This window comes from Triturus cristatus, chromosome 7 (assembly GCF_964204655.1).
Source record: "Triturus cristatus chromosome 7, aTriCri1.1, whole genome shotgun sequence".
NCBI lineage: Eukaryota > Metazoa > Chordata > Amphibia > Caudata > Salamandridae > Triturus > Triturus cristatus.
This window is the reverse complement of record NC_140590.1, coordinates 1,050,363,961-1,050,377,410: the sequence shown is the minus strand read 5'-3', so window position 1 is coordinate 1,050,377,410 and position 13,450 is coordinate 1,050,363,961.

The window sequence follows — 13,450 nt, the reverse complement described above, 5'->3', positions numbered from 1 at the left end:
TACAACATAACATTTCCCACAAAGAGATCATGTTTTAAAAACAACAAGATGGACACAAATGAACCTTCCTCCTTGGGTATGAAAAGCATTGATTACCACCACAAAAGGAATGCAAGACTTCGCAGTCTGGATGACCAACAGCTGCCTGAAGCTTAATGCCGAGAAGAAGTCCTGGTCCTCGGTACCACCCCATCTGCATCTGACAGCACCTGGTGGCCGACCACCCTCAGAAGCCCACCTACCCCCTCAGACCACGACAAGAACCTCGGCATCGTACTCGACTCATTACTCACCATGAACCGACACGTCAACGCCGTCACCTCCAGCTGCTTCAACACCCTCCGCAAGACCTTCAAGTAGATCCCCCTTGAGTCAAGAAAGACAGTCACCCATGTACTCATCACCTGCAGACTGGACTATGGAAACGCACTGTACGCCGGCATCAACAAGTCCCTACTCCGCAAACTCCAGACAATACAGAACACCGCCGCCAGACTCGTCCTCGGCATCCCCCGAAACAAACACATCAGTCAACACCTACGAAGTCTCCACTGGCTCCCCATGGAGAAAACAGTCACTTTCAAGATCCTCACTCACGCCTACAAATGCATACACAACAACAGACCTAAATACCTCAACAACAGAATCAACTTCCACGTACCCAAAAGAAACCTCCGATCTTCCAACCTCGCACTGGCCGAAACCCCGTGCATCCACAGAGCCAGAGCAGGCGGAAGATCCTTCTCTCACACTGCAGCCAAGACCTGGAACGAGCTACTGGCAGACATCAGACGTGCCCCCTCCCTGAACTCCTTCAGGAAGACCCTCAAGACCTGGCTCTTCGGCTAAACAGATCTGCGGACCCCCCATCAGTGCCTTGAGACCCTCACGGGTGAATAGCGCACTTACAATTCCCTGATTGATTGATTGACCACTGAACAACCTCATTGGGTAGAACACAGTCTCATGTCACATAGGTCACTTGTTGATACATCAACAGCCTCACAAGAAAGACTGACGTCAGACAGACTCCTCAAGAAAAAAACTGAGAGGTAAGGATCACAGCTTCACCTCGCAAAGAAGTCCAAGTGGAGGCGCTAATCAGCTTTACTCTGTAAAATATATTTTGCATTGAAAAGTTCACTTGATTGTAGCAAAAAGTGATTTTTTGTCACAAAGAATCAATCACATTCATCAGAAATGTAAAGGGTGCAAAGCAGGGTGGGGACAGCACAAACACCCTAAGGTTTTCACATAAGGCAGATCTGCTAAAATACAATGCCTTGCGTGAAATCCAAGTATAAAAGGAAACCAAGTCAAGCAAGGGGCAAGTGGACAATAGCATCATATCCTTGTACCTCAGATGTGTAATTAGCATGAAATTACTCATTTTACTAATCTTACCGTTAGACGGTTATATTGAGTGGTGTACCTCAAGTATAAAATTCATTAAAGGCATCAATGTGTCATCTGGGTGCTGTAGAGCAAAACTTAGCATCACCCAAACTAGAGCAGCCAATGACATCAGTAGCTACCTGCTTTAGCAAACCTCAACGTTCTCAGAGACTAACATTTCAATGGATTTTGGTCTTTGGGAATATTTTGAGTTCTGCAGTATTCCAAAGGTGAGCCAGGGAAGTGGTGGAACCTTGTGCTGGCTTTGGTAGTGCGCAGACCCAAGACCCTGATTTCGAGCTGGGTGGTAATGGAAAAGCCACCAATTTCTGGAGGAAGTGTTAAAACCCGAGGAGAATTGACTGGTGGTGTTTACTTTTGTCATACTATCTGTTTTTTAAGGAAACTCAATTGGTGGGTTCTACTGTGGATTCTGCACTTCCTCTAGGTGTCCGCCAACTTCTAAATCAAACCATAGGCTATTAGAACGTAGGAGAACTAAGCAGTGTTTATGCTGTACTAATCCAACTGTACGTATTCTTACTGACCAGGAAACTTCTGACATCCTCTTCTATATCCACAATTTGTTTCCTCATTTGCTGTTCACTCCTTTTCTCCCTTTGCCATCTCCTTTCTTGCCACTTTTGTTTCCCATCCCTTAATCTTTCTGTATACCAATTTATCATTCAACCCTTCTCGCCACTCAATCTTTCTTCTCCCCCCTTATTTGTCTCTCCGCCCCCTCCCTGCCTCTTCTTTCCCTTTGTCTCTGTCTCCTTTTCTTTTTGTTTCCCCTGTCCCATTCACCCCAGGATGGAGGGGGAAAGAGTTTCAGAGCAACACTGCCAAAAAAGGTGTTTATTTTTATCCATTTCTATTCAGAAACTTGTTTAATTGCTACCTATTTAAAACTTTTGTGGTTCTTGGTGTTTTTCTCTCATTCTATTGCACAGTATTTGAATGAAACTTCCAATCTTAGATGGTAAAAATTATTAAGTCAAAGAGCTCAAAAGAGGCAGTTAAAGCAATCTTTCACTTTGTGAACAAATTAAGCCATAAGCTAATTAAAGAAAGGATCTTATTATACAAAAGTAAATGTCCACCTGTTGGTACATATGAGGCAGGAGTGTGCGGTTATTTATACTCAGGGAACCTGCAAACACTAGAGAATAAATTCCTTTGCAAGCTGTTAGAAATACCTAGGAGCACTGCAAGTTATATTGCCCACCTAGAATAAGGTCTTTCAAATTTGTTGGACATTGTGAAAATTGCATCTTTACTTCTTTGGCTAAAGTTTTGCCGTACCCCTAAGCCAAATTTTCACGACTGGTACTTGAATGTTGTGTCAGACAAGATAATATGGACTTGATCCCATTGTAAGCTTATATTAAGCAAGCTTTCGTTGACCTGGGAATTCCAATTTTTTTCTAATCTCCCAATAGAATTGATATTAACGCCAAGACCCAGATGAAAGATTTGTTTATAAATTATAATAAAGGTGCTAGAGTATCTAGAGCGTTGACGATGGACACTGTTTCACGTTATTTAATGATATCTGTTACAGTTGAGGTAGAACCATACTTAATGTGGATAGCTAGCCGTTTCAGATTAAGCACAGGGCACTTTTTGGCAGCATTTCCAAATAGGGGTTCTTGGTTTTGGTCATTACTTTGCTGCCCTTGTAATAATATATCACAACAGCCTACCACGCATTTTATGTTTTTTATAATCTGTATAATTCTCCCAGACCCCCATTTTTATGCCCAATCTTTCATGGCAATCGTTTTATATCTTAGAAGCTAAGTCTGCACTTTTTCGAATGTTTAGAATCGCAGTCAACATGTCATGCAGTTATCGCTTATATTAGTTGGGCATTACTAATTAGAAAATAATATGCCCCCCAGAACCTTATTGTAGGACTTGGCCCCTTTTGGCTAAAGTCCCTAAACGTTTTGCTTTCCCCCTAGACCTTTTTTCTGACGTGGTGTAGCCAACTTAGATGCTTTGGACACTTTGCCACTGTTAAACCAGTGTCAAAGTGCAAGTGTTCCCTGTATAAAGTAATGGTAATTGGTTGTCCATAATTGGTATGTTTGCCTTACTAGTAAAGTCACTAGTAAAGTGCACTATGTGTGCCAGGGCTGGTAATGCAAATGTTACTAGTGGGCCTGCAGCACTATTTGTGCCACCCACACAAGTAGCCTTAAAAAGGGAACTCAGGCCTGCCATTGCAGGGCCTTGGCACATTTTGTGAAACTGCCATGCTGTTTTGTCAAGTGCACTCACTTGCCAGACCTTACCCTTCCCATTCTGTGCACCTAAGACACCCCTATGGTAGATGTGGGGTCCCCCCTGGACAGGGTGTAGTGCATGTGAAAGGTAGGACATGTACTCAGGTGTGTGTCATGTCCTGCCAGTAAAATAATCTCCATTTCGTTTTCACTGTTGAAAGGCCATCTTGCCCATAGGACAGAATGGGAAGGCTTTGTAATATATTTTCCAGCCTATCTTCCCAAAGGCTTAAGATTGAAAGGTGAAGTTTAGTATGCCCGAACTCACAATGTAATAACACATCTTTTTATGTAGATGATTTTTCATTGTGTGTTCAGAAGCCACTCTTTTGAAAGTGGCTGCGTTTTTGTGCTCTGACAGTTCTGTGTGTCTCTGCCTGGCTGTGGATTGACTGTCTGGATTTGAAAGCGATAGGATCTGGGGAATGTCTTGACCCAGGGGAGGAGGAGAGACAGCAACAGGCTGACCTGCATCTGGAGTGTAGGGGAGGAGAAGCCCCTAGAGGTGAAGAGGCCTGGGCTGCTGCTATAAAACAATTGTCCCATCTCCTGCTGAGTAATTGAGAATCCAGACGCCCACTAATCAAAGGAAGAAGGTGTCACTGGCAGGGAGGCACCCAGAACCGGTTTGAGCAGGGGTCAGTGCCCCCTGAAGCAAAAAGACTTCAAAGTCATTGAGGGGTATAACTAAGAGAACTGAAGCCCCCGAACTTTGTACAATGGCTTGATCAAGTGTGAACAAGACTGGAGCTACTTTGAGGTCAAGAGGACCTTTGCCAAGGAAGAAATAACTGAAGAGACTGATGGATAGGACTGCTCTTGCTGTGTGATCTGGGGCTGGCCTGCAGTTTGCTGTTTCAACCAAGGAAAGTCTAAAGGGACTTTGCTGTGAGCTGTGTCCCCCTGCTTGAAGGACTTTGCTGTGTGCTGTGTCCTGAAGTAACTATCCCCAAGGGCCTAAGGTGAGCTGGCTCCCTGTTTGGAAGCACAAGAACATAAAAGTTTCCATGAGAGTCTCAGCGGCGCTGTGTGAGTGCGCCTGTTGCAGTATGAGACACTCGTAGGGACTACCTGTGATCGTAGGTGCCTGGCGTCCAAATGAATCTCAGTGGCACTCTGCGTGCTTTGTGCATCCTGAGATCTTCAGGAGGATCAGCCTGTGATCAGGGGGTACCTGGAGTCCAGGCAAGGATCAACGACACGGTGCGTGTGTGCTTTGTGCAGCCTGAACCCCTTTGTGAGGATTGCCCAGTGATAGTGTGCACTGGAATCCAAGTGAGTCTCAACTCCGTTGTGTGCGTGTGCGTTGTGCGCCATGAGACCTTTGCAAGGATTTGCCTTGTCATCGTGTGCACCGGAAGCCAAGTAAGTCTCAACGCCGTTGTGTGCAGGTGTGTTGTGCACCGTGAGACTTTTGTGAGGATTGGCCGTGTCATCGTGTGCACCGGAATCCAAGTGAGTCTCAATGCCGTTGTGCGCGGGTGCGTTGTGCACCGTGAGACCTTCGTGAGGATTTGCCATCTTATCATTTGCACCGGAGTAAAGTGAGTCCCAGTGACTCTGTGCATGTGATCTTCGTGCAGCCGAAAACTTATGCGTGGAGTGCCCAGTGATCGTGCACCCAAAGTAAAGGAAGATTCAGCGACGCTGTGTGCATGTGCTTTGTGGCAGCCTGAGATCTTCGTAATTGAAGCGGCCCGGACCGGCAGTCCCGTAGGAGCTGAGTTGCTGGCCCGAGCCACCCTTGCCATTTCACAAATCTGCATTGGAGTCCCAGCCGCTGACCGAGGAGAGGAGAGTGAGTTCACGCCCCCCAGGTAACATGTGTCGACTCCTGGGGTGGTGCGCGGGCTTGGAGGGAGACGCTCTTGGCATCTCTCTCATGTTGACATCTCGACCCTCCGCTTCGGCTCGTGTCGCGGCCCGTATCGCCAAAGGAGTGGCGGTACTGGGGCCATCGTACTGTGTGAGGGGCAACTGTGAGAGGTGGATAGACCACCTAAGGCCCCTGTGATCGCGGCCTGAGTGTATTACGCATTATTCCATTTCTGAAGAACGAAGTTCCTGACTGTTGTATTACACATTGCATCCTTTCTGTATAACGGAGTACCTGATAAGAGTATTACGCATTGCATTATTCCTGCATACCGAGCTACCTGATTAGTGTATGACACATGAAATTTTAATCTGCATAACGAACTACCTGATTGTCATATGACGCATTGCATTGTTTCTGAATAATGATCTACCTGATTAGTGTATTGTGCATTGCATTTCTCCTGCATAACAAATGACCTGATTAGTGTATATCCATTGCCTTATTTTTGCAGAACGACGTATCTGGTGGTGGTATCATGCATTGCATTATTTGATCTTGCAAAGTGCCTGATTGTTACGTTACGCATGACAGTATTATTACATTGCACAAGTATCTGATTCTAGCATTACGACTGTATGATATGATTTTAGGAGTACAGGAGATTGTTTAGAAATGCTCATTGATATCACCAGAACTTACAAGGGCTGGCTGGGCTAACAACCGGCCAGGAGAAATATTACACAACCTCATATGTGGGTTTTATACTGTGTGGTCTTATCGTATATCTTTTTACATAAAGTTTATACTTGTTTTTACAAAACTCGTGTGGAGTCTATTTGTGGTGTCATCATTGGATTATTGTGAGTGTGTTTGCGAATACTTAACACATTTGCCTTGAAGATAAGCCTGGCTGCTCGTGCCAAGCTACCGAGGGGGTGAGCGGGGCTATCTAAAAAGGTGACCTTCTTTTCGCTGACGTTGGAACGCTGGTCCCTACTTGGCCTAAGTTATCTACTTCAGCCAGTTGTTCAACACAAATGGGGCCGCTCCCAGAAAAGTGACAAAAGGTGCTCAAGAATAAATTGTGAGTGTGGACATCTCACAAAAAGTGTAGGACTGGCCTCACACACCACCTGGTGTCATGCTTCATCATCGGCAGTCCTCAACCTCTGAAAACTCGGTTTGATAGAGGGCGGGCATACACCCGACGACAGGGATGCACTTCTAAACTAAGTGGGGTCCCATGAGGAGTGGGTGAAGCCAACCAGGGGTCCTGGGTCTAGCATTTATAAACTTAAATTATTGTCGTGCTGGCAATCTAAACCCAATAGGCTTTTTTATCTGAGCTCCTTCCTGTTTTTTTAGATTTTGTAGTATGAACTGATTACATCTTTGTATATATGAATTTGCAATTATTGATGTGCTTACTTAGGACTGGTTATATTCTTTATCTCTGTATATATGTTTTATGTTTGGTGTGCTACTTTTTATGGCAATTTCCAAATGCATGTTTTTTGACTGACTGAATGAAACTCCCAATCTCAATCTGAGAAAACTGGCAACAGGCATCTGTGGCTTGACTGCCTGATCGTTGTGACCTGCTGTGGGCAACAAAAGCCTCCTCCTCACACCAAAAAACTTGGCAATTGTCCTGCTGAAAGGTTTACTGTCACCTTGTGAGGCACTGATGGAAGGGCGCGTTTTCCAGCCGCCCATCTGTCATTCTACAAATCACAACTAATAAGCTTAATATGTGGCTTGCTCAGACTACCTCTCACCGGAAGCTGCAGCAGTCTATTGGTTAGAAAAAGCAGCCCAGGTATGTGAAGCTGCTTTATCCAAAGACAAATAAATGGCACACCAGCTGGCCTCTGCCACAGGCCCCTCAGGCACCAGCCGATTGCCCGTCCTGCCAATCCGACCTTGATAGTTGTGAACATTATCATTAATTGAACAATAATAAGGAGTAAAAGGGTATTTGTTGCCAGAGGTTCTTGGACTTAATTCAGATGGGAGGAGCAGTAGACATCACTGCTGCACCCCAAAGCTATCAATGTCCTTAAATAGCCAGGGACAATGGTAAGTATTAGTAAAGAGTGGATATTTCGTCAACATCTGTGGCTCAGGACAATCAGGTTGCACTCACCACTGTACATAGGTCACCAGGTGTACCTAGGAAGCACTAGCTTTGCAATTTTGGGATCTCTGAGAATAGAGACCTTCCAGACCTAGATAACAAGTAAAAATCCAGGCAGAACTAGCGAGGACAAATAAATGGCTGGGTGGGGCAATGGGTACACATCAGTGAGGAGTTTCATTTGTATTGATTGTAAACCTAAAAATGAAGTCAGTGAAAATCGACCATGGAGGTTCAAAGTCAGCGGGCCTGATTAATTCAGCTCAAATAAGCCTTAGGTGAGGAGAGGTTGCCAAGTAATTTCTCAAATTTAGGGCCAACTTTGTTCAATACTGTACTGATTTGTGAAGCTAGTTGAGAATTTGAAAGGTTGCATCAACACACGTTGAGCACGGATCAGGTGGCAAATGTGGCTCTACTGCCAATTTGGTGTGGGAGCCAGGAATTATTTATTGGTCATATATGATGCACCTGTGGATGATGGGCCAGGGCACTGGCAAGATGGTTTGTTTGATTCGGTGTTTTTGATGCAATATTGGCATGTCAGCCTCCTTCCAAAGAGGGCTTAGAATGTTTTTGGTGCAGGAGATGAACAAGGTGTTGATAAGTGAAGCACATTCAGGGGCCTTCTAAAACTGGAGGATGAGGATGTAGGAGTAAAATGCATGAGCCAGCAACATCATAGTGATCTGGAAGCATCAGAGAGGTTAGTGAAAGATCCCAAGTTGGAGTGAGCGAAGTTACTAAATGTTTTTTCTTGTAATGTTCACAATTTCTGTGAAAATTATGCATATCAAACATAATCCATATTGACTATTGCTTGAGTGAAAAGTTTATTAAAGTGTATACTTCATACACAAGAAGCACAAGAGATGATGGCTGCTGCAGCATACATTGGGTTTACAGTTCTCAGAACACATTGACTGTTCAAACCATTCTGTCATGTGTAAATTGTGCCAATATGCCAATCGGAAAAGGGGAGAAAATTGTGTGAAACATTACTGAGCTGAAAAGTGGGAATTAAGTAATATTTTTTTTGCTTAATGAAAAGTTAGCCCAGGGCTGATCTCAGAGCATCTTATCATATGTTGCTGGTCAACAACACATTCTGTTGGATGAATAGAGTTCAATTCCCACACTTAGGTCCCCTGTGGGGTCTGGCGTGGCGATTTTATCTCAGTATTCAAAGGAACTAGTCAGCTAGTGCTTTCAGAGGTAGGGTTCATAGCCAAGTATAAAAGAGTGTGTTTTTTAGGATAAGTATTGAATAGGAGAGCTAAGGGTCATTAGAGATTTTTAAAAAAAAGGGACAGCAAAAAAGGGGTAGGATGAAAAATGAGTATTAAGAGAGCTCAAAAAGGCTGCCACTACAAAGAAGGTTTCTGAGATGTGCAGGTAATTTGGATGTAGCTAGGATGTACTCAGGTGACTTGTGGGTGGAATAGAATGGCATGAAATAAGTAGTAAGGGAATTGTCGTAGCTTTTGGTTGAAGATGCTGAAAGAAGGTGACGCATGAGTGCTTCATGACTAGTTACAAATGGAACAAGCATGATTTTAGACAAAGACAACATTATGCTAAGTCACCACCAGGGGTGTGAAGGAAGTGACCCACTAGGGTCCCCCGGGTCACTCTCGACCTCCTCTAGGCTTCCAAGTAATGAAGAGTCGATGACGCAGTAGAGAATACAAGCAAACTAGTTTATTTACAAAGTACACTGCAGTGGAGTCCAATCTGACCAGCCTCCTATGATGGCTGACGAGGGACTGACTCTAGCAAGCATAAAGTTACATTATGTATGTTGCAGAGCTCATAAAGACCCGCCCATTATGGAAAAATACAGCTTGGGCAAACACTGAACAAAAGGGAGGCACAGAGGATGAGCTAAGAGTCTGAGACCGGGCACACACTATTTCTCTGGCGAGGTCATACTGTCTGTGCTTGCAGCTGGAATAGTGGGAGTACCCTCTACCTCTGGGAAGGTAAGCGTTAACAAGCAACTTTCTCATACTTCAGTGAGGCCTAACCTTGGAGATGCAAATGCATCCCAGCAGCTTTCTGCTGAGACAAGCATTATTAGACAGAAGCTTGATATTAGTTACAGAATAAGATGGCGACAATAAAGGTGGCGCCATGGATGCTAACTTCACACGGAATAGAGCTTGAGCATAGCAAAGGGAGCATTTCGATTCAGAGCATTACAGAAATACCATTTCAAATCTAACAGACCCTCCTTTTAGCATTCATGTTAAGCTTTATTGGTGCCATCAGGTAAGGGTCTTTACAATTCTAATAGAAAAGGGGGAAAAGAAATGCTCAAAAATAGACAACATTTAGTAACTCATTTGGCTACCAGCAAAGGCTGAACGTCCATACAATATATAACAGACACAGTTCAAAGCTAGACAGGCAGGAAGGCAGTGTATTCACAGACAACATGTCAAAATGATGCCAGCTATGGCAACTAGGAAAATGATAATCCTTCAACTCCAAGACGCAAATAGGCCCAAAACCAACCGTAGGTGACCACGTGCCATTTTCTTGGTGTATGTCAGATGCAAGCCTATCTCTTCAATATCTTTCTGACGCAAAGTCCTATATTTTGTATTGTATGGATATCCTTGCTTGGGGGTCAGGGTACTTACACAGCAGGCAAACAAACTGGGAGACAGTGTATGCAGAAGCAGCATGGAAAAATAGTATCAGCAAGTACGACTACACCAAGAAGTATCTTCCAACCCCATGTCATGAACAAAATACATACCCACCCCAATGATGTCCATGTACCTGTTCTTTTGTACATTTCAGTTGGTAGAAAACATTTTCAATATAGGACAATCTATGCATGGCCTTATACAGGGCCTACATCACAAAAATATGTTCAGGCAATGAGGGTGTTGCACCAACCAAATAATGAACAGACTACTTTCTTCTTCAATAATGGGGCGACCAAAAGGATACATGGTGATTGAGAGAAAAATGCACTCTATCACAAGGATGATGTCATCAATTATGTCATCAGTGATGTCATTTGAGATGTCATCAGTGATGTCATCAGTGATGTCACTGACCATGTCATGAGTGATGTAATATGTGATGTCATCAGCAGTGCATTGCGCGCGCAAGAGTTATAGTTAGCTGAACTAACTATAACGGGGGAATTACAATGGTTTTGTAAGAGTGAAATGTCCAACTAACTATAACGCCCCTGAAACCTATGTTTTTTCCGGTTATTATATATATATATATATATATATATATATATATATATATATATATATATATATATATATCTTTAACCAATGGTCCAAGCCTTTAGGAGTCACTCGACAGCTTTCCCATTTCCTCTACATGCTGGAAGGAGTTTGGTAGCCCTACGCGTTTCAAGGCCGATTTGCCTCTCTTCAGGGGCTGGCTATTATTTTCATCTGGCGCAGGGAAGTCTCTTGTAGGCGTGCCTTACTTATTAATTAACCCTCGTGGGCTGCGCGCACCGCGCGTGAAGATGGAAGCACGCTGGGACATGTAGTCCTTAAAGAGTCACTGTTTCACCAATCGTTTCGCATTTAGTAGGCTCCATGCGCCAGCATTAAAAGCATATTTGCATTCTATAGTAGAATCACCATGTCGAGGCAAACCTGAGTAGGTATAGGGTCCGCTGTGCTTTCTGGGTCGGGCACAGTCCCAGCCTTCAGCCTTGTCATATTGTGGAACAATGGTGCTCTCCTCACGCCAGGACAGGCGTGTTTAATATCTTTATCCAATGGTCCAAGCCTTTAGGAGTCACTCGACAGCTTTCCCATTTCCTCTACATGCTGGAAGGAGTTTGGTAGCCCTACGCGTTTTGAGGCCGATTTGCCTCTCTTCAGGGGCTGGCTATTATTTTCATCTGGCGCAGGGAAGTCTCTTGTAGGCGTGCCTTACTTATTAATTAATCACCATTTGCCTCGACATGGTGATTCTACTATAGAATGCAAATATGCTTTTAATGCTGGTGCATGGAGCCTACTAAAGGCGAAACGATTGGTGAAACAATGACTCTTTAAGGACTACATGTCCCAGCGTGCTTCCATCTTCACGCGCGGTGCGCGCAGCCCACGAGGGTTAATTAATAAGTAAGGCACGCCTACAAGAGACTTCCCTGCGCCAGATGAAAATAATAGCCAGCCCCTGAAGAGAGGCAAATCGGCCTCGAAACGCGTAGGGCTACCAAACTTTTTCCAGCATGTAGAGGAAATGGGAAAGCTGTCGAGTGACTCCTAAAGGCTTGGACCATTGGATAAAGATATATATATATATATATATATATATATATTTATATATATATATATATATATATATATATATTATATATATATATATATATATATATATATATATATATATATATATATATATATATATATATATATATATGCACTCCAACGCTCACCTTATTTGAAAAAGCAAGCAGGACACAGCTCCGGATAAAGTAAAGGATTTAATGAGCAAATTCCCGGCTTTTACTAAACAGTCCGTGGAACTATGGCAGACGCGTTTCTGGCCATCATGGCCATCATCAGTGCCGGTCTCACAGGCTGGTAAATTCATCTGTTGGCTCGGAGATTACTCCTGATAAGCAGTCTCTTAGCTCCTCCTACTGAAGTCAGGTGGGTGACATAATGCCGCTGGACTCCAGGAGAACTGCATGATGGTACTAGCAGTCCAACGTGGTACCTCATACAGTGATGGGAATCCAAACACCTAATAATGCCCCACAGTTCATGGCGCTGGACTGTATACTGCATATTTCACCTGGATGTGTTAATTCAGCTCGCATCCTCGTCCGTATCCTTATCAGGCAACCACACGCTGCCTCCTCTCTCCCCTCGCAAACATAACAGCCCAGTGGCAGTAGTTTTCGCTCGGGGGGCACCGTGTTTGTACTCGTCGTACTCCTCCAAAAGATTTGCTGAAAACACGGTGCTCCTGACCGAAAGGGCGTGTCCAAAGCCGGTATCAGCAAAACCGGCTGTATATGCACTCCAACGCTCACCTTATTTGAAAAAGCAAGCAGGACACAGCTCCGGATAAAATAAAGGATTTAATGAGCAAATTCCCAGCTTTTACTAAACAGTCCGTGGAACTATGGCAGACGCGTTTCTGGCCATCATGGCCGTCATCAGTGCCGGTCTCACAGGCTGGTAAATTCATCTGTTGGCTCGGAGATCACTCCTGATAAGCAGTCTCTTAGCTCCTCCTACTGAAGTCAGGTGGGTGACATAATGCCGCTGGACTCCAGGAGAACTGCATGATGGTACTAGCAGTCCAACGTGGTACCTCATACAGTGATGGGAATCCAAACACCTAATAATGCCCCACAGTTCATGGCGCTGGACTGTATACTGCATATTTCACCTGGATGTGTTAATTCAGCTCGCATCCTCGTCCGTATCCTTATCAGGCAACCACACGCTGCCTCCTCTCTCCCCTCGCAAACATAACAGCCCAGTGGCAGTAGTTTTCGCTCGGGGGGGACCGTGTTTGTACTCGTCGTACTCCTCCAAAAGATTTGCTGAAAACACGGTGCTCCTGACCGAAAGGGCGTGTCCAAAGCCGGTATCAGCAAAACCGGCTGTATATGCACTCCAACGCTCACCTTATATATATATATATATATATAGCTACCAGTCTCTCTCCCACCTTCTGGAAAAGAGTGTGACCATGCTCCGGGGGACTTAAAAGCGGCTTTATTTGTTGACAGTGCACAAGCATAGAAAGGGTCCCTGAAACGCTCGGCAGACGCATTTCTTCCTTCAAATGGATTCC